The sequence below is a fragment of the Chlorocebus sabaeus genome, chromosome 13, assembly GCF_047675955.1.
Source record: "Chlorocebus sabaeus isolate Y175 chromosome 13, mChlSab1.0.hap1, whole genome shotgun sequence".
Lineage (NCBI taxonomy): Eukaryota > Metazoa > Chordata > Mammalia > Primates > Cercopithecidae > Chlorocebus > Chlorocebus sabaeus.
Window position 1 is genome coordinate 70537684 of NC_132916.1, and position 22838 is coordinate 70560521.

Here is a 22838-nt window from a genome sequence, read left to right on the forward strand (position 1 = left end):
AAAGACTTCTTGAAGGGAAAGATGTAACTCTGTGAGATGAATTAACAGAACACAGAGCAGTTTCTCAGAAAGCTTCTTTCCACTTTTGAACGGAAGATATTTCCTTTTTCACCATAGCCCTCTATTTGCTTCCAAATATCCCTTTGCCAATTCCACAAGAACAGCCTTAGCGAAAGGCTTCTTGAAGGGAAAGATGTAACTCTATGAGATGAATTAACAGAACACAGAGGAGTTTCTCAGAAAGCTTCTTTCCAGTTTTGAACGGAAGATATTTCCTTTTTCACCATAGCCCTCTATGGGCTTCCAAATATTACTTTGCAAGTTCCAGAAGAACAGCCTTAGCGAAAGACTTCTTGAAGGGAAAGATGTATGTCTGTGAGATGAATTAACAGAACACAGAGCAGTTTCTCTGAAAGCTTCTTTCCAGTTTTGAACGGAAGATATTTTCTTTTTCACCATAGCCCTCTAGGGGCTTCCAAATATCCCTTTGCCAATTCCACAATAACAGACTTAAGGAACGGCTTCTTGAAGGGAAAGATGTAACTCTGTGAGATGAATTAACAGAACACACAGCAGTTTCTCAGAAAGCTTCTTTCCAGTTTTGAATGGAAGATATTACCTTTTTCACCATAGCCCTCTATGGGCTTCCAAATATCCCTTGGCCAATTCCACAAGAACAGCCTTAGCGAAAGGCTTCTTGAAGGGAAAGATGTAACTCTGTGAGATGAATTAACAGAACACAGAGCAGTTTCTCAGAAAGCTTCTTTCCAGTTTTGAACGGAAGATATTTCCTTTTCACCTTAGCCCTCTATGGGCTTCCAAATATCCCTTTGCCAAATCCACAAGACCAGCCTTAGCGAAAGGCTTATTGAAGGGAAAGAGGTAACTCTGTGAGATAAATTAACAGAACACAGAGCAGTTTCTCAGAAAGCTTCTTTCCAGTTTTGAACGGAAGATATTTCCTTTTTCACCTTAGCCCTCTATGGGCTTCCAAATATCCCTTTGCCAATTCCACAAGAACAGCCTTAGCGAAAGGCTTCTTGAAGGAAAAGATGTAACTCTCTGAAATGAATTAACAGAACACAGAGCAGTTTCTCAGAAAGCTTCTTTCCAATTTTGAACGGAAGATACTTCCTTTTTCACCATAGCCCTCTATGGGCTTCCAAATATCCCTTCGCCAATTCCAGAAGAACAGCCTTAGCGAAAGGCTTCTTTAAGGGAAAGATGTAACTCTGTGAGATGAATTAACAGAACACAGAGCAGTTTCTCAGAAAGCTTCTTTCCAGTTTTGAACGGAAGATATTTCCTTTTTCACCATAGCCCTCTACGGGCTTCCAAATATCACTTTGCCAATTCCACAAGAACAGCCTTAGGGAAAGGCTTCTTGAAGGGAAAGATGTATCTCTGTGAGATGAATTAACAGAATACAGAGCAGTTTCTCAGAAAGCTTCTTTCCGGTTTTGAAGGGAAGATATTTCCTTTTTCACCATAGCCCTCTATGGGCTTCCAAATATCCCTTTGCCAATTGCACAAGAACAGCCTTAGCGAAAGGCTTCTTGAAGGGAAAGATGTAACTCTGTGAGATGAATTAACAGAACCCAGAGCAGTTTCTCAGAAAGCTTCTTTCCGGTTTTGAACGGAAGTTATTTCCTTTTTCACCATAGACCCCTATGGACTTCCAAATATGCCTATGCCAATTCCACAAGAACAGCCTTAGCGAAAGGCTTCTTGAAGGGAAGACGTAACTCTGTGAGATGAATTAACAGAACACAGAGCAGTTTCTCAGAAAGCTTGTTTCCAGTTTTGAACGGAAGATATTTCCTTTTTCACCACAGCCCTCTAAGGGCTTCCAAATATGACTTTGCCAATTCCACAAGAACAGCCTTAACGAAAGGCTTCTCCAAGGGAAAGATGTAACTCTGTGAGATGAATTAACAGAACACAGAGCAGTTTCTCAGAAAGCTTCTTTCCAGTTTTGAACGGAAGATATTTCCTTTTTCACCATAGCCCTCTAAGGGCTTCCAAATATCCCTTTGCCAATTCCACAAGAACCGCCTTAACGAAAGACTTCTTGAAGGGAAAGATGTAACTCTGTGAGATGAATTAAGAGAACACAGAGCAGTTTCTCAGAAAGCTTCTTTCCAGTTTTGAACGGAAGATATTTCCTTTTTCACCATAGCCCTCTACGGGCTTCCAAAATTCCCTTTGCCAATTCCACAAGAACAGCCTTAGCGAAAGGCTTCTTGAAGGGAAAGATGTAACTCTGTGAGATGAATTAACAGAACACAGAGCAGTTTCTCAGAAAGCTTCTTTCCAGTTTTGAACGGAAGATATTTCCTTTTTCACCATAGCCCTCTATGGGCTTCCAAATATCCCTTTGCCAATTCCACAAGAATAGCCTTAGCGAAAGGCTTCTTGAAGGGGAAGATGTAACTCTGTAGATGAATTAACAGAACACAGAGCAGTTTCTCAGAAAGCTTCTTTCCAGTTTTGAACAGAAGATATTTCCTTTTTCACCATAGCCCTCTATGAGCTTCCAAATATCCCTTTGCCAATTCCAAAAGAACAGCCTTAGCGAAAGGCTTCTTGAAGGGAAAGATGTAACTATGTGACATGAATTAACAGAACACAGAGCAGTTTCTCAGAAAGCTTCTTTCCAGTTTTGAACGGAAGATATTTCCTTTTTCACCATAGCCCTCTATGGGCTTCCAAATATCCCTTTGCCAATTATACAAGAACAGCCTTATCGAAAGACTTCTTGAAGGGAAAGATGTAACTCTGTGAGATGAATTAACAGAACACAGAGCAGTTTCTCAGAAAGCTTCTTTCCACTTTTGAACGGAAGATATTTCCTTTTTCACCATAGCCCTCTATTTGCTTCCAAATATCCCTTTGCCAATTCCACAAGAACAGCCTTAGCGAAAGGCTTCTTGAAGGGAAAGATGTAACTCTATGAGATGAATTAACAGAACACAGAGGAGTTTCTCAGAAAGCTTCTTTCCAGTTTTGAACGGAAGATATTTCCTTTTTCACCATAGCCCTCTATGGGCTTCCAAATATTACTTTGCAAGTTCCAGAAGAACAGCCTTAGCGAAAGACTTCTTGAAGGGAAAGATGTATGTCTGTGAGATGAATTAACAGAACACAGAGCAGTTTCTCTGAAAGCTTCTTTCCAGTTTTGAACGGAAGATATTTTCTTTTTCACCATAGCCCTCTAGGGGCTTCCAAATATCCCTTTGCCAATTCCACAATAACAGACTTAAGGAACGGCTTCTTGAAGGGAAAGATGTAACTCTGTGAGATGAATTAACAGAACACACAGCAGTTTCTCAGAAAGCTTCTTTCCAGTTTTGAATGGAAGATATTACCTTTTTCACCATAGCCCTCTATGGGCTTCCAAATATCCCTTGGCCAATTCCACAAGAACAGCCTTAGCGAAAGGCTTCTTGAAGGAAAAGATGTATCTCTGTGAAATGAATTAACAGAATACAGAGCAGTTTCTCAGAAAGCTTGTTTCCAGTTTTGAACGGAAGATAATTCCTTTTTCACCATAGCCCTCTATGGGCTTCCAAATATCCCTTTGCAAATTCCACAAGAACAGCTTTAGCGAAAGGCTTCTTGAAGGGAAAGATGTAACTCTGTGAGATGAATTAACAGAACACAGAGCAGTTTCTCAGAAAGCTTCTTTCCAGTTTTGAACGGAAGATATTTCCTTTTCACCTTAGCCCTCTATGGGCTTCCAAATATCCCTTTGCCAAATCCACAAGACCAGCCTTAGCGAAAGGCTTATTGAAGGGAAAGAGGTAACTCTGTGAGATAAATTAACAGAACACAGAGCAGTTTCTCAGAAAGCTTCTTTCCAGTTTTGAACGGAAGATATTTCCTTTTTCACCTTAGCCCTCTATGGGCTTCCAAATATCCCTTTGCCAATTCCACAAGAACAGCCTTAGCGAAAGGCTTCTTGAAGGAAAAGATGTAACTCTCTGAAATGAATTAACAGAACACAGAGCAGTTTCTCAGAAAGCTTCTTTCCAATTTTGAACGGAAGATACTTCCTTTTTCACCATAGCCCTCTATGGGCTTCCAAATATCCCTTCGCCAATTCCAGAAGAACAGCCTTAGCGAAAGGCTTCTTTAAGGGAAAGATGTAACTCTGTGAGATGAATTAACAGAACACAGAGCAGTTTCTCAGAAAGCTTCTTTCCAGTTTTGAACGGAAGATATTTCCTTTTTCACCATAGCCCTCTATGGGCTTCCAAATATCCCTTTGCCAATTCCACAAGAACAGCCTTAGCGAAAGGCTTTTTGAAGGGAAAGATGTAACTCTGTGAGATGAATTGACAGAACACAGAGCAGTTTCTCAGAAAGCTTCTTTCCAGTTTTGAACGGAAGATATTTCCTTTTTCACCATAGCCCTCTATGGGCTTCCAAATATCACTTTGCCAATTCCACAAGAACAGCCTTAGCGAAAGGCTTATTGAAGGGAAAGAGGTAACTCTGTGAGATGAATTAACAGAACACAGAGCAGTTTCTCAGAAAGCTTCTTTCCAGTTTTGAACGGAAGATATTTCCTTTTTCACCATAGCCCTCTAAGGGCTTCCAAATATCCCTTTGCCAATTCCACAAGAACCGCCTTAACGAAAGACTTCTTGAAGGGAAAGATGTAACTCTGTGAGATGAATTAAGAGAACACAGAGCAGTTTCTCAGAAAGCTTCTTTCCAGTTTTGAACGGAAGATATTTCCTTTTTCACCATAGCCTTCTATGGGCTTCCAAATATCCCTTTGCCAATTCCACAAGAACAGCCTTAGCGAAAGGCTTCTTGAAGGGAAAGATGTAACTCCGTGAGATGAATTAACAGACCACAGAGCATTTTCTCAGAAAGTTTCTTTCCAGTTTTGAACGGAAGATATTTCCTTTTTCACCATAGCCCTCTAAGGGCTTCCAAATATCACTTTGCCAAATCCAGAAGAACAGCCTTAGCGAAAGGCTTCTTGAAGGGAAAGATGTAACTCTGTGAGATGAATTAACAGAATACAGAGCAGTTTCTCAGAAAGCTTCTTTCCGGTTTTGAAGGGAAGATATTTCCTTTTTCACCATAGCCCTCTAAGGGCTTCCAAATATCTCTTTGCCAATTCCACAAGAACAGCCTTAGCGAAAGACTTCTTGAAGGGAAAGATGTATGTCTGTGAGATGAATTAACAGAACACAGAGCAGTTTCTCTGAAAGCTTCTTTCCAGTTTTGAACGGAAGATATTTTCTTTTTCACCATAGCCATCTATGGGCTTCCAAATATCCGTTTGCCAATTCCACAATAACAGACTTAAGGAACGGATTCTTGAAGGGAAAGATGTAACTCTGTGAGATGAATTAACAGAACACAGAGCAGTTTCTCAGAAAGCTTCTTTCCAGTTTTGAATGGAAGATATTACCTTTTTCACCATAGCCCTCTATGGGCTTCCAAATATCCCTTGGCCAATTCCACAAGAACAGCCTTAGCGAAAGGCTTCTTGACGGAAAAGATGTATCTCTGTGAAATGAATTAACAGAATACAGAGCAGTGTCTCAGAAAGCTTGTTTCCAGTTTTGAACGGAAGATAATTCCTTTTTCACCATAGCCCTCTATGGGCTTCCAAATATCCCTTTGCAAATTCCACAAGAACAGCCTTAGCGAAAGGCTTCTTGAAGGGAAAGATGTAACTCTGTGAGATGAATTAACAGAACACAGAGCAGTTTCTCAGAAAGCTTCTTTCCAGTTTTGAACGGAAGATATTTCCTTTTTCACCTTAGCCCTCTATGGGCTTCCAAATATCCCTTTGCCAATTCCACAAGACCAGCCTTAGCGAAAGGCTTATTGAAGGGAAAGAGGTAACTCTGTGAGATGAATTAACAGAACACAGAGCAGTTTCTCAGAAAGCTTCTTTCCAGTTTTGAACGGAAGATATTTCCTTTTTCACCTTAGCCCTCTATGGGCTTCCAAATATCCCTTTGCCAATTCCACAAGAACAGCCTTAGCGAAAGGCTTCTTGAAGGAAAAGATGTAACTCTCTGAAATGAATTAACAGAACACAGAGCAGTTTCTCAGAAAGCTTCTTTCCAATTTTGAACGGAAGATACTTCCTTTTTCACCATAGCCCTCTATGGGCTTCCAAATATCCCTTCGCCAATTCCAGAAGAACAGCCTTAGCGAAAGGCTTCTTTAAGGGAAAGATGTAACTCTGTGAGATGAATTAACAGAACACAGAGCAGTTTCTCAGAAAGCTTCTTTCCAGTTTTGAACGGAAGATATTTCCTTTTTCACCATAGCCCTCTATGGGCTTCCAAATATCCCTTTGCCAATTCCACAAGAACAGCCTTAGCGAAAGGCTTCTTGAAGGGAAAGATGTAACTCTGTGAGATGAATTAACAGAACACAGAGCAGTTTCTCAGAAAGCTTCTTTCCTGTTTTCTACGGAAGATATTTCCTTTTAAACCGTAGCCCTCTATGGGCTTCCAAATATCCCTTTGCCAATTCCACAAGAACAGCCTTAGCGAAAGCCTTGTTGAAGGGAAAGATGTAACTCCGAGGGATGAATTATCCGACCACAGAGCATTTTCTCAGAAAGTTTCTTTCCAGTTTTGAACGGAAGATATTTCCTTTTTCACCATAGCCCTCTACGGGCTTCCAAATATCACTTTGCCAATTCCACAAGAACAGCCTTAGGGAAAGGCTTCTTGAAGGGAAAGATGTATCTCTGTGAGATGAATTAACAGAATACAGAGCAGTTTCTCAGAAAGCTTCTTTCCGGTTTTGAAGGGAAGATATTTCCTTTTTCACCATAGCCCTCTATGGGCTTCCAAATATCCCTTTGCCAATTGCACAAGAACAGCCTTAGCGAAAGTCTTCTTGAAGGGAAAGATGTAACTCTGTGAGATGAATTAACAGAACCCAGAGCAGTTTCTCAGAAAGCTTCTTTCCGGTTTTGAACGGAAGTTATTTCCTTTTTCACCATAGACCCCTATGGACTTCCAAATATGCCTATGCCAATTCCACAAGAACAGCCTTAGCGAAAGGCTTCTTGAAGGGAAGACGTAACTCTGTGAGATGAATTAACAGAACACAGAGCAGTTTCTCAGAAAGCTTGATTCCAGTTTTGAACGGAAGATATTTCCTTTTTCACCATAGCCCTCTAAGGGCTTCCAAATATGACTTTGCCAATTCCACAAGAACAGCCTTAACGAAAGGCTTCTCCAAGGGAAAGATGTAACTCTGTGATATGAATTAACAGAACACAGAGCAGTTTCTCAGAAAGCTTCTTTCCAGTTTTGAACGGAAGATATTTCCTTTTTCACCATAGCCCTCTAAGGGCTTCCAAATATCCCTTTGCCAATTCCACAAGAACCGCCTTAACGAAAGACTTCTTGAAGGGAAAGATGTAACTCTGTGAGATGAATTAAGAGAACACAGAGCAGTTTCTCAGAAAGCTTCTTTCCAGTTTTGAACGGAAGATATTTCCTTTTTCACCATAGCCCTCTATGGGCTTCCAAATATCCCTTTGCCAATTCCACAAGAACAGCCTTAGCAAAAGGCTTCTTGAAGGGGAAGATGTAACTCTGTAGATGAATTAACAGAACACAGAGAAGTTTCTCAGAAAGCTTCTTTCCAGTTTTGAACAGAAGATATTTCCTTTTTCACCATAGCCCTCTATGAGCTTCCAAATATCCCTTTGCCAATTCCAAAAGAACAGCCTTAGCGAAAGGCTTCTTGAAGGGAAAGATGTAACTATGTGACATGAATTAACAGAACACAGAGCAGTTTCTCAGAAAGCTTCTTTCCAGTTTTGAACGGAAGATATTTCCTTTTTCACCATAGCCCTCTATGGGCTTCCAAATATCCCTTTGCCAATTATACAAGAACAGCCTTATCGAAAGACTTCTTGAAGGGAAAGATGTAACTCTGTGAGATGAATTAACAGAACACAGAGCAGTTTCTCAGAAAGCTTCTTTCCACTTTTGAACGGAAGATATTTCCTTTTTCACCATAGCCCTCTATTGGCTTCCAAATATCCCTTTGCCAATTCCACAAGAACAGCCTTAGCGAAAGGCTTCTTGAAGGGAAAGATGTAACTCTGTGAGATGAATTAACAGAACACAGAGGAGTTTCTCAGAAAGCTTCTTTCCAGTTTTGAACGGAAGATATTTCCTTTTTCACCATAGCCCTCTATGGGCTTCCAAATATTACTTTGCCAATTCCAGAAGAACAGCCTTAGCGAAAGACTTCTTGAAGGGAAAGATGTAACTCTGTGATATGAATTAACAGAATACAGAGCAGTTTCTCAGAAAGCTTCTTTCCGGTTTTGAAGGGAAGATATTTCCTTTTTCACCATAGCCCTCTATGGGCTTCCAAATATCCCTTGGCCAATTCCACAAGAAGAGCCTTAGCGAAAGACGTCTTGAAGGGAAAGATGTAACTCTGTGAGATGAATTAACAGAACACAGAGCAGTTTCTCGGAAAGCTTCTTTCCAGTTTTGAACGGAAGATATTTCCTTTTTCACGATAGCCCACTATTGGCTTCCAAATATCCCTTTGCCAATTCCAAAACAAGAGCCTTAGCGAAAGGTTTCTTGAAGGGAAAGATGTAACTCTGTGAAATGAATTAACAGAACACAGAGCAGTTTCTCAGAAAGCTTCTTTCCAGGATTGAACGGAAGATATTTCCTTTTTCACCTTAGCCCTCTATGGGCTTCCAAATATCCCTTTGCCAATTCCACAAGAACAGCCTTAGCGAAAGGCTTCTTGAAGGGGAAGATGTAACTCTGTAGATGAATTAACAGAACACAGAGCCGTTTCTCAGAAAGCTTCTTTCCAGTTTTGAACGGAAGATATTTCCTTTTTCACCATAGCCCTCTATGGGCTTCCAAATATCCCTTTGCCAATTCCACAAGAACAGCCTTAGCGAAAGGCTTCTTGAAGGGAAAGATGTAACTATGTGAGATGAATTAACAGAACACAGAGCAGTTTCTCAGAAAGCTTCTTTCCAGTTTTGAACGGAAGATATTTCCTTTTTCACCATAGCCCTCTATGGGCTTCCAAATATCCCTTTGCCAATTATACAAGAACAGCCTTATCGAAAGACTTCCTGAAGGGAAAGATGTAACTCTGTGAGATGAATTAACAGAACACAGAGCCGTTTCTCAGAAAGCTTCTTTCAACTTTTGAACGGAAGATATTTCCTTTTTCACCATAGCCCTCTATTGGCTTCCAAATATTACTTTGCCAATTCCACAAGAACAGCCTTAGCGAAGGGCTTCTTGAAGGGAAAGATGTAACTCTGTGAGATGAATTAACAGAACACAGAGCACTTTCTCAGAAAGCTTCTTTCCAGTTTTGAACGGAAGATATTTCCTTTTTCACCATAGCCCTCTATGGGCTCGAAGTATCTCTTTGCAATTCCAGCAGAACAGCCTTAGCGAAAGGCTTCTGGAAGGGAAAGATGTAACTCTGTGAGATGAATTAACAGAACACAGAGCAGTTTCTCAGAAAGCTTCTTTCCAGTTTTGAACGGAAGATATTTTCTTTTTCACCATAGCCCTCTATGGGCTTCCAAATATCCGTTTGCCAATTCCACAATAACAGACTTAAGGAACGGCTTCTTGAAGGGAAAGATGTAACTCTGTGAGATGAATTAACAGAACACAGAGCAGTTTCTCAGAAAGCTTCTTTCCAGTTTTGAATGGAAGATATTACCTTTTTCACCATAGCCCTCTATGGGCTTCCAAATATCCCTTGGCCAATTCCACAAGAACAGCCTTAGCGAAAGGCTTCTTGAAGGAAAAGATGTATCTCAGTGAAATGAATTAACAGAATACAGAGCAGTTTCTCAGAAAGCTTGTTTCCAGTTTTGAACGGAAGATAATTTCTTTTTCACCATAGCCCTCTATGGGCTTCCAAATATCCCTTTGCCAATTCCACAAGAACAGCCTTAGCGAAAGGCTTCTTGAAGGGAAAGATGTAACTCTGTGAGATGAATTAACAGCACACAGAGCAGTTTCTCAGAAAGCTTCTTTCCAGTTTTGAACGGAAGATATTTCCTTTTTCACCTTAGCCCTCTATGGGCTTCCAAATATCCCTTTGCCAATTCCACAAGACCAGCCTTAGCGAAAGGCTTATTGAAGGGAAAGAGGTAACTCTGTGAGATGAATTAACAGAACACAGAGCAGTTTCTCAGAAAGCTTCTTTCCAGTTTTGAACGGAAGATATTTCCTTTTTCACCTTAGCCCTCTATGGGCTTCCAAATATCCCTTTGCCAATTACACAAGAACAGCCTTAGCGAAAGGCTTCTTGAAGGAAAAGATGTAACTCTCTGAAATGAATTAACAGAACACAGAGCAGTTTCTCAGAAAGCTTCTTTCCAATTTTGAACGGAAGATACTTCCTTTTTCACCATAGCCCTCTATGGGCTTCCAAATACCCCTTCGCCAATTCCAGAAGAACAGCCTTAGCGAAAGGCTTCTTTAAGGGAAAGATGTAACTCTGTGAGATGAATTAACAGAACACAGAGCAGTTTCTCAGAAAACTTCCTTCCAGTTTTGAACGGAAGATATTTCCTTTTTCACCATAGCCCTCTATGGGCTTCCAAATATCCCTTTGCCAATTCCACAAGAACAGCCTTAGCGAAAGTCGTCTTGAAGGGAAAGATGTAACTCTGTGAGATGAATTAACAGAACACAGAGCAGTTTCTCAGAAAGCTTCTTTCCCGTTTTGAACGGAAGATATTTCCTTTTTCACCATAGCCCTCTATGGGCTTCCAAATATCACTTTGCCAATTCCACAAGAACAGCCTTAGCGAAAGGCTTATTGAAGGGAAAGAGGTAACTCTGTGAGATGAATTAACAGAACACAGAGCAGTTTCTCAGAAAGCTTCTTTCCAGTTTTGAAAGGAAGATATTTCCTTTTTCACCATAGCCCTCTACGGGCTTCCAAAATTCCCTTTGCCAATTCCACAAGAACAGCCTTAGCGAAAGGCTTCTTGAAGGGAAAGATGTAACTCTGTGAGATGAATTAACAGAACACAGAGCAGTTTCTCAGAAAGCTTCTTTCCTGTTTTCTACGGAAGATATTTCCTTTTAAACCGTAGCCCTCTATGGGCTTCCAAATATCACTTTGCCAATTCCACAAGAACAGCCTTAGCGAAAGCCTTCTTGTAGGGAAAGATGTAACTCCGAGAGATGAATTATCCGACCACAGAGCATTTTCTCAGAAAGTTTCTTTCCAGTTTTGAACGGAAGATATTTCCTTTTTCACCATAGCCCTCTACGGGCTTCCAAATATCACTTTGCCAATTCCACAAGAACAGCCTTAGGGAAAGGCTTCTTGAAGGGAAAGATGTATCTTTGTGAGATGAATTAACAGAATACAGAGCAGTTTCTCAGAAAGCTTCTTTCCGGTTTTGAAGGGAAGATATTTCCTTTTTCACCATAGCCCTCTATGGGCTTCCAAATATCCCTTTGCCAATTGCACAAGAACAGCCTTAGCGAAAGGCTTCTTGAAGGGAAAGATGTAACTCTGTGAGATGAATTAACAGAACCCAGAGCAGTTTCTCAGAAAGCTTCTTTCCGGTTTTGAACGGAAGTTATTTCCTTTTTCACCATAGACCCCTATGGACTTCCAAATATGCCTATGCCAATTCCACAAGAACAGCCTTAGCGAAAGGCTTCTTGAAGGGAAGACGTAACTCTGTGAGATGAATTAACAGAACACAGAGCAGTTTCTCAGAAAGCTTGTTTCCTGTTTTGAACGGAAGATATTTCCTTTTTCACCATAGCCCTCTAAGGGCTTCCAAATATGACTTTGCCAATTCCACAAGAACAGCCTTAACGAAAGGCTTCTCCAAGGGAAAGATGTAACTCTGTTAGATGAATTAACAGAACACAGAGCAGTTTCTCAGAAAGCTTCTTTCCAGTTTTGAACGGAAGATATTTCCTTTTTCACCATAGCCCTCTAAGGGCTTCCAAATATCCCTTTGCCAATTCCACAAGAACCGCCTTAACGAAAGACTTCTTGAAGGGAAAGATGTAACTCTGTGAGATGAATTAAGAGAACACAGAGCAGTTTCTCAGAAAGCTTCTTTCCAGTTTTGAACGGAAGATATTTCCTTTTTCACCATAGCCCTCTACGGGCTTCCAAAATTCCCTTTGCCAATTCCACAAGAACAGCCTTAGCGAAAGGCTTCTTGAAGGGAAAGATGTAACTCTGTGAGATGAATTAACAGAACACAGAGCAGTTTCTCAGAAAGCTTCTTTCCAGTTTTGAACGGAAGATATTTCCTTTTTCACCATAGCCCTCTATGGGCTTCCAAATATCCCTTTGCCAATTCCACAAGAATAGCCTTAGCGAAAGGCTTCTTGAAGGGGAAGATGTAACTCTGTAGATGAATTAACAGAACACAGAGCAGTTTCTCAGAAAGCTTCTTTCCAGTTTTGAACAGAAGATATTTCCTTTTTCACCATAGCCCTCTATGAGCTTCCAAATATCCCTTTGCCAATTCCAAAAGAACAGCCTTAGCGAAAGGCTTCTTCAAGGGAAAGATGTAACTATGTGACATGAATTAACAGAACACAGAGCAGTTTCTCAGAAAGCTTCTTTACAGTTTTGAACGGAAGATATTTCCTTTTTCACCATAGCCCTCTATGGGCTTCCAAATATCCCTTTGCCAATTATACAAGAACAGCCTTATCGAAAGACTTCTTGAAGGGAAAGATGTAACTCTGTGAGATGAATTAACAGAACACAGAGCAGTTTCTCAGAAAGCTTCTTTCCACTTTTGAACGGAAGATATTTCCTTTTTCACCATAGCCCTCTATTGGCTTCCAAATATCCCTTTGCCAATTCCACAAGAACAGCCTTAGCGAAAGGCTTCTTGAAGGGAAAGATGTAACTCTATGAGATGAATTAACAGAACACAGAGGAGTTTCTCAGAAAGCTTCTTTCCAGTTTTGAACGGAAGATATTTCCTTTTTCACCATAGCCCTCTATGGGCTTCCAAATATTACTTTGCAAATTCCAGAAGAACAGCCTTAGCGAAAGACTTCTTGAAGGGAAAGATGTAACTCTGTGATATGAATTAACAGAATACAGAGCAGTTTCTCAGAAAGCTTCTTTCCGTTTTTGAAGGGAAGATATTTCCTTTTTCACCATAGCCCTCTATGGGCTTCCAAATATCCCATGGCCAATTCCACAAGAAGAGCCTTAGCGAAAGACGTCTTGAAGGGAAAGATGTAATTCTGTGAGATGAATTAACAGAACACAGAGCAGTTTCTCGGAAAGCTTCTTTCCAGTTTTGAACGGAAGATATTTCCTTTTTCACGATAGCCCACTATTGGCTTCCAAATATCCCTTTGCCAATTCCAAAACAACAGCCTTAGCGAAAGGCTTCTTGAAGGGAAAGATGTAACTCTGTGAAATGAATTAACAGAACACAGAGCAGTTTCTCAGAAAGCTTCTTTCCAGGTTTGAACGGAAGATAATTCCTTTTTCACCTTAGCCCTCTATGGGCTTCCAAATATCCCTTTGCCAATTCCACAAGAACAGCCTTAGCGAAAGGCTTCTTGAAGGGGAAGATGTAACTCTGTAGATGAATTAACAGAACACAGAGCAGTTTCTCAGAAAGCTTCTTTCCAGTTTTGAACGGAAGATATTTCCTTTTTCACCATAGCCCTCTATGGGCTTCCAAATATCCCTTTGCCAATTCCACAAGAACAGCCTTAGCGAAAGGCTTCTTGAAGGGAAAGATGTAACTATGTGAGATGAATTAACAGAACACAGAGCAGTTTCTCAGAAAACTTCTTTCCAGTTTTGAACGGAAGATATTTCCTTTTTCACCATAGCCCTCTATGGGCTTCCAAATATCCCTTTGCCAATTATACAAGAACAGCCTTATCGAAAGACTTCCTGAAGGGAAAGATGTAACTCTGTGAGATGAATTAACAGAACACAGAGCCGTTTCTCAGAAAGCTTCTTTCCACTTTTGAACGGAAGATATTTCCTTTTTCACCATAGCCCTCTATTGGATTCCAAATATTACTTTGCCAATTCCACAAGAACAGCCTTAGCGAAGGGCTTCTTGAAGGGAAAGATGTAACTCTGTGAGATGAATTAACAGAACACAGAGCACTTTCTCAGAAAGCTTCTTTCCAGTTTTCAACGGAAGATATTTCCTTTTTCACCATAGCCCTCTATGGGCTCGAAGTATCCCTATGCCAATTCCAGCAGAACAGCCTTAGCGAAAGGCTTCTGGAAGGGAAAGATGTAACTCTGTGAGATGAATTAACAGAACACAGAGCAGTTTCTCAGAAAGCTTCTTTCCAGTTTTGAACGGAAGATATTTCCTTTTTCACCATAGCCCTCTATGGGCTACCAAATATCCCTTTGCCAATTCCACAAGAACAGCCTTAGCGAAAGGCTTCTTGAACGGAAAGATGTAACTCTGTGAGATGAATTAACAGAACAGAGAGCAATTTCTCAGAAAGCTTCTTTCCAGTTTTGAACGGAAGATATTTCCTTTTTCAACATAGCCCTCTATGGGCTTACAAATATCACTTTGCCAATTCCACAAGACAGCCTTAGCGAAAGGGTTCCTGAAGGGAAAGATGTAACTCTGTGAGATGAATTAACAGAACACAGAGCAGTTTCTCAGAAAGCTTCTTTCCTGTTTTGAACGGAAGATATTTCCTTTTTCACCATAGCCCTCTACGGGCTTCCAAAATTCCCTTTGCCAATTCCAAAAGAACAGCCTTTGCGAAAGGCTTCTTGAAGGGAAAGATGTAACTCTGTGAGATGAATTAACAGAACACAGAGCAGTTTCTCAGAAAGCTTCTTTCCTGTTTTGAACGGAAGATATTTCCTTTTAAACCATAGCCCTCTATGGGCTTCCAAATATCACTTTGCCAATTCCACAAGAACAGCCTTAGCGAAAGGCTTCTTGAAGGGAAAGATGTAACTCCGTGAGATGAATTATCCGACCACAGAGAATTTTCTCAGAAAGTTTCTTTCCAGTTTTGAACGGAAGATATTTCCTTTTTCACCATAGCCCTCTACGGGCTTCCAAGTATCCCTTTGCCAATTCCAGAAGAACAGCCTTAGCGAAAGACTTCTTGAAGGGAAAGATGTAACTCTGTGAGATGAATTAACAGAATACAGAGCATTTTCTCAGAAAGCTTCTTTCCGGTTTTGAAGGGAAGATATTTCCTTTTTCACCATAGCCCTCTATGGGCTTCCAAATATCCCTTTGCCAATTCCACAAGAAGAGCCTTAGCGAAAGTCGTCTTGAAGGGAAAGATGTAACTCTGTGAGATGAATTAACAGAACACAGAGCAGTTTCTCAGAAAGCTTCTTTCCAGTTTTGAACGGAAGATATTTCCTTTTTCACGATAGCCCACTATGGGCTTCCAAATATCCCTTTGCCAATTCCAAAAGAACAGCCTTAGCGAAAGGCTTCTTGAAGGGAAAGATGTAACTCTGTGAAATGAATTAACAGAACACAGAGCAGTTTCTCAGAAAGCTTCTTTCCAGGTTTGAACGGAAGATATTTCCTTTTTCACCATAGCCCTCTATGGGCTTCCAAATATCCCTTTGCCAATTCCACAAGAACAGCCTTAGCGAAAGGCTTCTTGAAGGGGAAGATGTAACTCTGTAGATGAATTAACAGAACACAGAGCAGTTTTTCAGAAAGCTTCTTTCCAGTTTTGAACGGAAGATATTTCCTTTTTCACCATAGCCCTCTATGGGCTTCCAAATATCCCTTTACCAATTCCACAAGAACAGCCTTAGCGAAAGGCTTCTTGAAGGGAAAGATGTAACTCTGTGAAATGAATTAACAGAACACAGAGCAGTTTCTCAGAAATCTTCTTTCCAGTTTTGAACGGAAGATATTTCCTTTTTCACCATAGCCCTCTATGGGCTAGAAGTATCCCTTTGCCAATTCCAGCAGAAGAGCCTTACCGAAAGGCTTCTGGAAGGGAAAGATGTAACTCTGTGAGATGAATTAACAGAACACAGAGCAGTTTCTCAGAAAGCTTCTTTCCAGTTTTGAACGGAAGATATTTCCTTTTTCACCATAGCCCTCTATGGGCTCGAAGTATCCCTTTGCCAATTCCAGCAGAACAGCCTTAGCGAAAGGCTTCTGGAAGGGAAAGATGTAACTCTGTGAGATGAATTAACAGAACATAGAGCAGTTTCTCAGAAATCTTCTTTCCATTTTTGAAAGGAAGTTATTTCCTTTTTCACCATAGCCCTCTATGATCTTCCAAATATCCCTTTGCCAATTGCACAAGAACAGCCTGAGCGAAAGGCTTCTTGAAGGGAAAGATGTAACTCTGTGAGATGAATTAACAGAACAGAGAGCAATTTCTCAGAAAGCTTCTTTCCAGTTTTGAACGGAAGATATTTCCTTTTTCACCATAGCCCTCTATGGGCTTCCAAATATCACTTTGCCAATTCCACAAGACAGCCTTAGCGAAAGGGTTCCTCAGGGGAAAGATGTAACTCTGTGAGATGAATTAACAGAACACAGAGCAGTTTCTCAGAAAGCTTCTTTCCTGTTTTGAACGGAAGATATTTCCTTTTTCACCATAGCCCTCTATGGGCTTCCAAATATCACTTTGCCAGTTCCACAAGAACAGCCTTAGTGAAAGGCTTCTTGAAGGGAATGATGTAGCTCTGTGAGATGAATTAACAAAACCCAGAGCAGGTTGTCAGAAAGCTTCTTTCCAGTTTTGAACGGAAGATATTTCCTATTTCACCATATCCCTCCATGGGCTTCCAAATATCCCCTTGTCATTCCACAAGAACAGCCTTAGCGAAAGGGTTCTTGAAGGCACAGATGTAACTCTGTGAGATGAATTAACAGAACACAGAGCAGTTTCTCAGAAAGCTTCTTTCCAGTTTTGAACGGAAGATATTTCCTTTTTCACCATAGCCCTCTATGGGCTTCCAAATATCGCTTTGCCAATTCCACAAGAACAGCCTTAGCGAAAGACTTCTTAAAGGGAAAGATGTAACTCTGTTAGATGAATTAATAGAACACAGAGCAGTTTCTCAGAAAGCTTCTTTCCAGTTTTGAACGGAAGATATTTCCTTTTTCACCATAGCCCTGTATGGGCTTCGAAATATGCCTTTACCTATTTCACAAGAATAGCCTTAGCGAAAGGCTTCTTGAGGGGAAAGATGTATCTCTGTGAGATGAATTAACAGAACACAGAGCAGTTTCTCAGAAAGCTTCTTTCCAGTTTTGAACGGAAGATAATTCCTTTTTCACCATAGCCTTCTATTGGCTTCCAAATATCCCTTTGCCAATTCCACAAGAACAGCCTTAGCGAAAGGCTTCTTGAAGGGAAAGATGTAACTCTGTGAGATGAATGAACAGAACACAGAGCAGTTTCTCAGAAAGCTTCTTTCCATTTTTGAACGGAAGATATTTCCTTTTTCACCATAGCCCTCTATGGGCTTCCAAATATCACTTTGCCAATTCCACAAGAACAGACTTAGCGAAAGGCTTCTTGAAGGGAAAGATGTAACTCCGAGAGATGAATTAACAGACCACAGAGCATTTTCTCAGAAAGTTTCTTTCCAGTTTTGAACGGAAGATATTTCCTTTTTCACCATAGCCCTCTATGGGCTCGAAGTATCCCTTTGCCAATTCCAGCAGAGCAGACTTAGCGAAAGGTTTCTAGAAGGGAAAGATGTAACTCTGTGAGATGAATTAACAGAACACAGAGCAGTTTCTCAGAAAGCTTCTTTCCAGTTTTGAACGGAAGATATTTCCTTTTTCACCATAGCCCTCTACGGGCTTCCAAAATTCCCTTTGCCAATTCCACAAGAACAGCCTTAGCGAAAGGCTTCTTGAAGGGAAAGATGTAACTCTGTGAGATGAATTAACAGAACACAGAGCAGTTTCTCAGAAAGCTTCTTTCCAGTTTTGAACGGAAGATATTTCCTTTTTCACCATAGCCCTCTATGGGCTTCCAAATATACCTTTGCCAATTCCACAAGAACAGCCTTAGCGAAAGGCTACTTGAAGGGGAAGATGTAACTCTGTAGATGAATTAACAGAACACAGAGCATTTTCTCAGAAAGCTTCTTTCCAGTTTTGAACAGAAGATATTTCCTTTTTCACCATAGCCCTCTATGGGCTTCCAAATATCCCTTTGCCAATTCCACAAGAACAGCCTTAGCGAAAGGCTTCTTGAAGGGAAAGATGTAACTCTGTGGGATGAATTAACAGAACACAGAGCAGTTTCTCAGAAATCTTCTTTCCAGTTTTGAACGGAAGATATTTCCTTTTTCACCATAGCCCTCTATGGGCTAGAAGTATCCCTTTGCCAATTCCAGCAGAAGAGCCTTACCGAAAGGCTTCTTGAAGGGAAAGATGTAACTCTGTGAGATGAATTAACAGAACACAGAGCAGTTTCTCAGAAAGCTTCTTTCCAGTTTTGAACGGAAGATATTTCCTTTTTCACCATAGCCCTCTATGGGCTCGAAGTATCCCTTTGCCAATTCCAGCAGAACAGCCTTAGCGAAAGGCTTCTGGAAGGGAAAGATGTAACTCTGTGAGATGAATTAACAGAACATAGAGCAGTTTCTCAGAAAGCTTCTTTCCATTTTTGAAAGGAAGTTATTTCCTTTTTCACCATAGCCCTCTATGATCTTCCAAATATCCCTTTGCCAATTCCACAAGAACAGCCTGAGCGAAAGGCTTCTTGAAGGGAAAGATGTAACTCTGTGAGATGAATTAACAGAACAGAGAGCAATTTCTCAGAAAGCTTCTTTCCAGTTTTGAACGGAAGATATTTCCTTTTTCACCATAGCCCTCTATGGGCTTCCAAATATCACTTTGCCAATTCCACAAGACAGCCTTAGCGAAAGGGTTCCTCAAGGGAAAGATGTAACTCTGTGAGATGAATTAACAGAACACAGAGCAGTTTCTCAGAAAGCTTCTTTCCTGTTTTGAACGGAAGATATTTCCTTTTTCACCATAGCCCTCTATGGGCTTCCAAATATCACTTTGCCAGTTCCACAAGAACAGCCTTAGTGAAAGGCTTCTTGAAGGGAATGATGTAGCTCTGTGAGATGAATTAACAAAACACAGAGCAGGTTGTCAGAAAGCTTCTTTCCAGTTTTGAACGGAAGATATTTCCTATTTCACCATATCCCTCCATGGGCTTCCAAATATCCCCTTGTCATTCCACAAGAACAGCCTTAGCGAAAGGGTTCTTGAAGGCATAGATGTAACTCTGTGAGATGAATTAACAGAACACAGAGCAGTTTCTCAGAAAGCTTCTTTCCAGTTTTGAACGGAAGATATTTCCTTTTTCACCATAGCCCTCTATGGGCTTCCAAATATCGCTTTGCCAATTCCACAAGAACAGCCTTAGCGAAAGACTTCTTAAAGGGAAAGATGTAACTCCGTTAGATGAATTAATAGAACACAGAGCAGTTTCTCAGAAAGCTTCTTTCCAGTTTTGAACGGAAGATATTTCCTTTTTCACCATAGCCCTCTATGGGCTTCGAAATATGCCTTTACCTATTTCACAAGAATAGCCTTAGCGAAAGGCTTCTTGAGGGGAAAGATGTAACTCTGTGAGATGAATTAACAGAACACAGAGCAGTTTCTCAGAAAGCTTCTTTCCAGTTTTGAACGGAAGATAATTCCTTTTTCACCATAGCCTTCTATTGGCTTCCAAATATCCCTTTGCCAATTCCACAAGAACAGCCTTAGCGAAAGGCTTCTTGAAGGGAAAGATGTAACTCTGTGAGATGAATGAACAGAACACAGAGCAGTTTCTCAGAAAGCTTCTTTCCATTTTTGAACGGAAGATATTTCCTTTTTCACCATAGCCCTCTATGGGCTTCCAAATATCACTTTGCCAATTCCACAAGAACAGACTTAGCGAAAGGCTTCTTGAAGGGAAAGATGTAACTCCGAGAGATGAATTAACAGACCACAGAGCATTTTCTCAGAAAGTTTCTTTCCAGTTTTGAACGGAAGATATTTCCTTTTTCACCATAGCCCTCTATGGGCTCGAAGTATCCCTTTGCCAATTCCAGCAGAGCAGACTTAGCGAAAGGTTTCTAGAAGGGAAAGATGTAACTCTGTGAGATGAATTAACAGAACACAGAGCAGTTTCTCAGAAAGCTTCTTTCCAGTTTTGAACGGAAGATATTTCCTTTTTCACCATAGCCCTCTACGGGCTTCCAAAATTCCCTTTGCCAATTCCACAAGAACAGCCTTAGCGAAAGGCTTCTTGAAGGGAAAGATGTAACTCTGTGAGATGAATTAACAGAACACAGAGCAGTTTCTCAGAAAGCTTCTTTCCAGTTTTGAACGGAAGATATTTCCTTTTTCACCATAGCCCTCTATGGGCTTCCAAATATACCTTTGCCAATTCCACAAGAACAGCCTTAGCGAAAGGCTTCTTGAAGGGAAAGATGTAACTATGTGACATGAATTAACAGAACATAGAGCAGTTTCTCAGAAAGCTTCTTTCCAGTTTTGAACGGAAGATATTTCCTTTTTCACCATAGCCCTCTATGGGCTTCCAAATATCCCTTTGCCAATTCCACAAGAACAGCCTTAGCGAAAGGCTTCTTGAAGGGAAAGATGTAACTATGTGAGATGAATTAACAGAACACAGAGCAGTTTCTCAGAAAGCTTCTTTCCAGTTTTGAACGGAAGATATTTCCTTTTTCACCATAGCCCTCTATGGGCTTCCAAATATCCCTTTGCCAATTATACAAGAACAGCCTTATCGAAAGACTTCCTGAAGGGAAAGATGTAACTCTGTGAGATGAATTAACAGAACACAGAGCCGTTTCTCAGAAAGCTTCTTTCAACTTTTGAACGGAAGATATTTCCTTTTTCACCATAGCCCTCTATTGGCTTCCAAATATTACTTTGCCAATTCCACAAGAACAGCCTTAGCGAAGGGCTTCTTGAAGGGAAAGATGTAACTCTGTGAGATGAATTAACAGAACACAGAGCACTTTCTCAGAAAGCTTCCTTCCAGTTTTGAACGGAAGATATTTCCTTTTTCACCATAGCCCTCTATGGGCTCGAAGTATCTCTTTGCAATTCCAGCAGAACAGCCTTAGCGAAAGGCTTCTGGAAGGGAAAGATGTAACTCTGTGAGATGAATTAACAGAACACAGAGCAGTTTCTCAGAAAGCTTCTTTCCAGTTTTGAACGGAAGATATTTTCTTTTTCACCATAGCCCTCTATGGGCTTCCAAATATCCGTTTGCCAATTCCACAATAACAGACTTAAGGAACGGCTTCTTGAAGGGAAAGATGTAACTCTGTGAGATGAATTAACAGAACACAGAGCAGTTTCTCAGAAAGCTTCTTTCCAGTTTTGAATGGAAGATATTACCTTTTTCACCATAGCCCTCTATGGGCTTCCAAATATCCCTTGGCCAATTCCACAAGAACAGCCTTAGCGAAAGGCTTCTTGAAGGAAAAGATGTATCTCTGTGAAATGAATTAACAGAATACAGAGCAGTTTCTCAGAAAGCTTGTTTCCAGTTTTGAACGGAAGATAATTTCTTTTTCACCATAGCCCTCTATGGGCTTCCAAATATCCCTTTGCCAATTCCACAAGAACAGCCTTAGCGAAAGGCTTCTTGAAGGGAAAGATGTAACTCTGTGAGATGAATTAACAGCACACAGAGCAGTTTCTCAGAAAGCTTCTTTCCAGTTTTGAACGGAAGATATTTCCTTTTTCACCTTAGCCCTCTATGGGCTTCCAAATATCCCTTTGCCAATTCCACAAGACCAGCCTTAGCGAAAGGCTTATTGAAGGGAAAGAGGTAACTCTGTGAGATGAATTAACAGAACACAGAGCAGTTTCTCAGAAAGCTTCTTTCCAGTTTTGAAAGGAAGATATTTCCTTTTTCACCTTAGCCCTCTATGGGCTTCCAAATATCCCTTTGCCAATTCCACAAGAACAGCCTTAGCGAAAGGCTTTTTGAAGGGAAAGATGTAACTCTGTGAGATGAATTAACAGAACACAGAGCAGTTTCTCAGAAAGCTTCTTTCCCGTTTTGAACGGAAGATATTTCCTTTTTCACCATAGCCCTCTATGGGCTTCCAAATATCACTTTGCCAATTCCACAAGAACAGCCTTAGCGAAAGGCTTATTGAAGGGAAAGAGGTAACTCTGTGAGATGAATTAACAGAACACAGAGCAGTTTCTCAGAAAGCTTCTTTCCAGTTTTGAAAGGAAGATATTTCCTTTTTCACCATAGCCCTCTACGGGCTTCCAAAATTCCCTTTGCCAATTCCACAAGAACAGCCTTAGCGAAAGGCTTCTTGAAGGGAAAGATGTAACTCTGTGAGATGAATTAACAGAACACAGAGCAGTTTCTCAGAAAGCTTCTTTCCTGTTTTCTACGGAAGATATTTCCTTTTAAACCGTAGCCCTCTATGGGCTTCCAAATATCACTTTGCCAATTCCACAAGAACAGCCTTAGCGAAAGCCTTCTTGAAGGGAAAGATGTAACTCCGAGAGATGAATTATCCGACCACAGAGCATTTTCTCAGAAAGTTTCTTTCCAGTTTTGAACGGAAGATATTTCCTTTTTCACCATAGCCCTCTACGGGCTTCCAAATATCACTTTGCCAATTCCACAAGAACAGCCTTAGGGAAAGGCTTCTTGAAGGGAAAGATGTATCTTTGTGAGATGAATTAACAGAATACAGAGCAGTTTCTCAGAAAGCTTCTTTCCGGTTTTGAAGGGAAGATATTTCCTTTTTCACCATAGCCCTCTAGGGGCTTCCAAATATCCCTTTGCCAATTGCACAAGAAC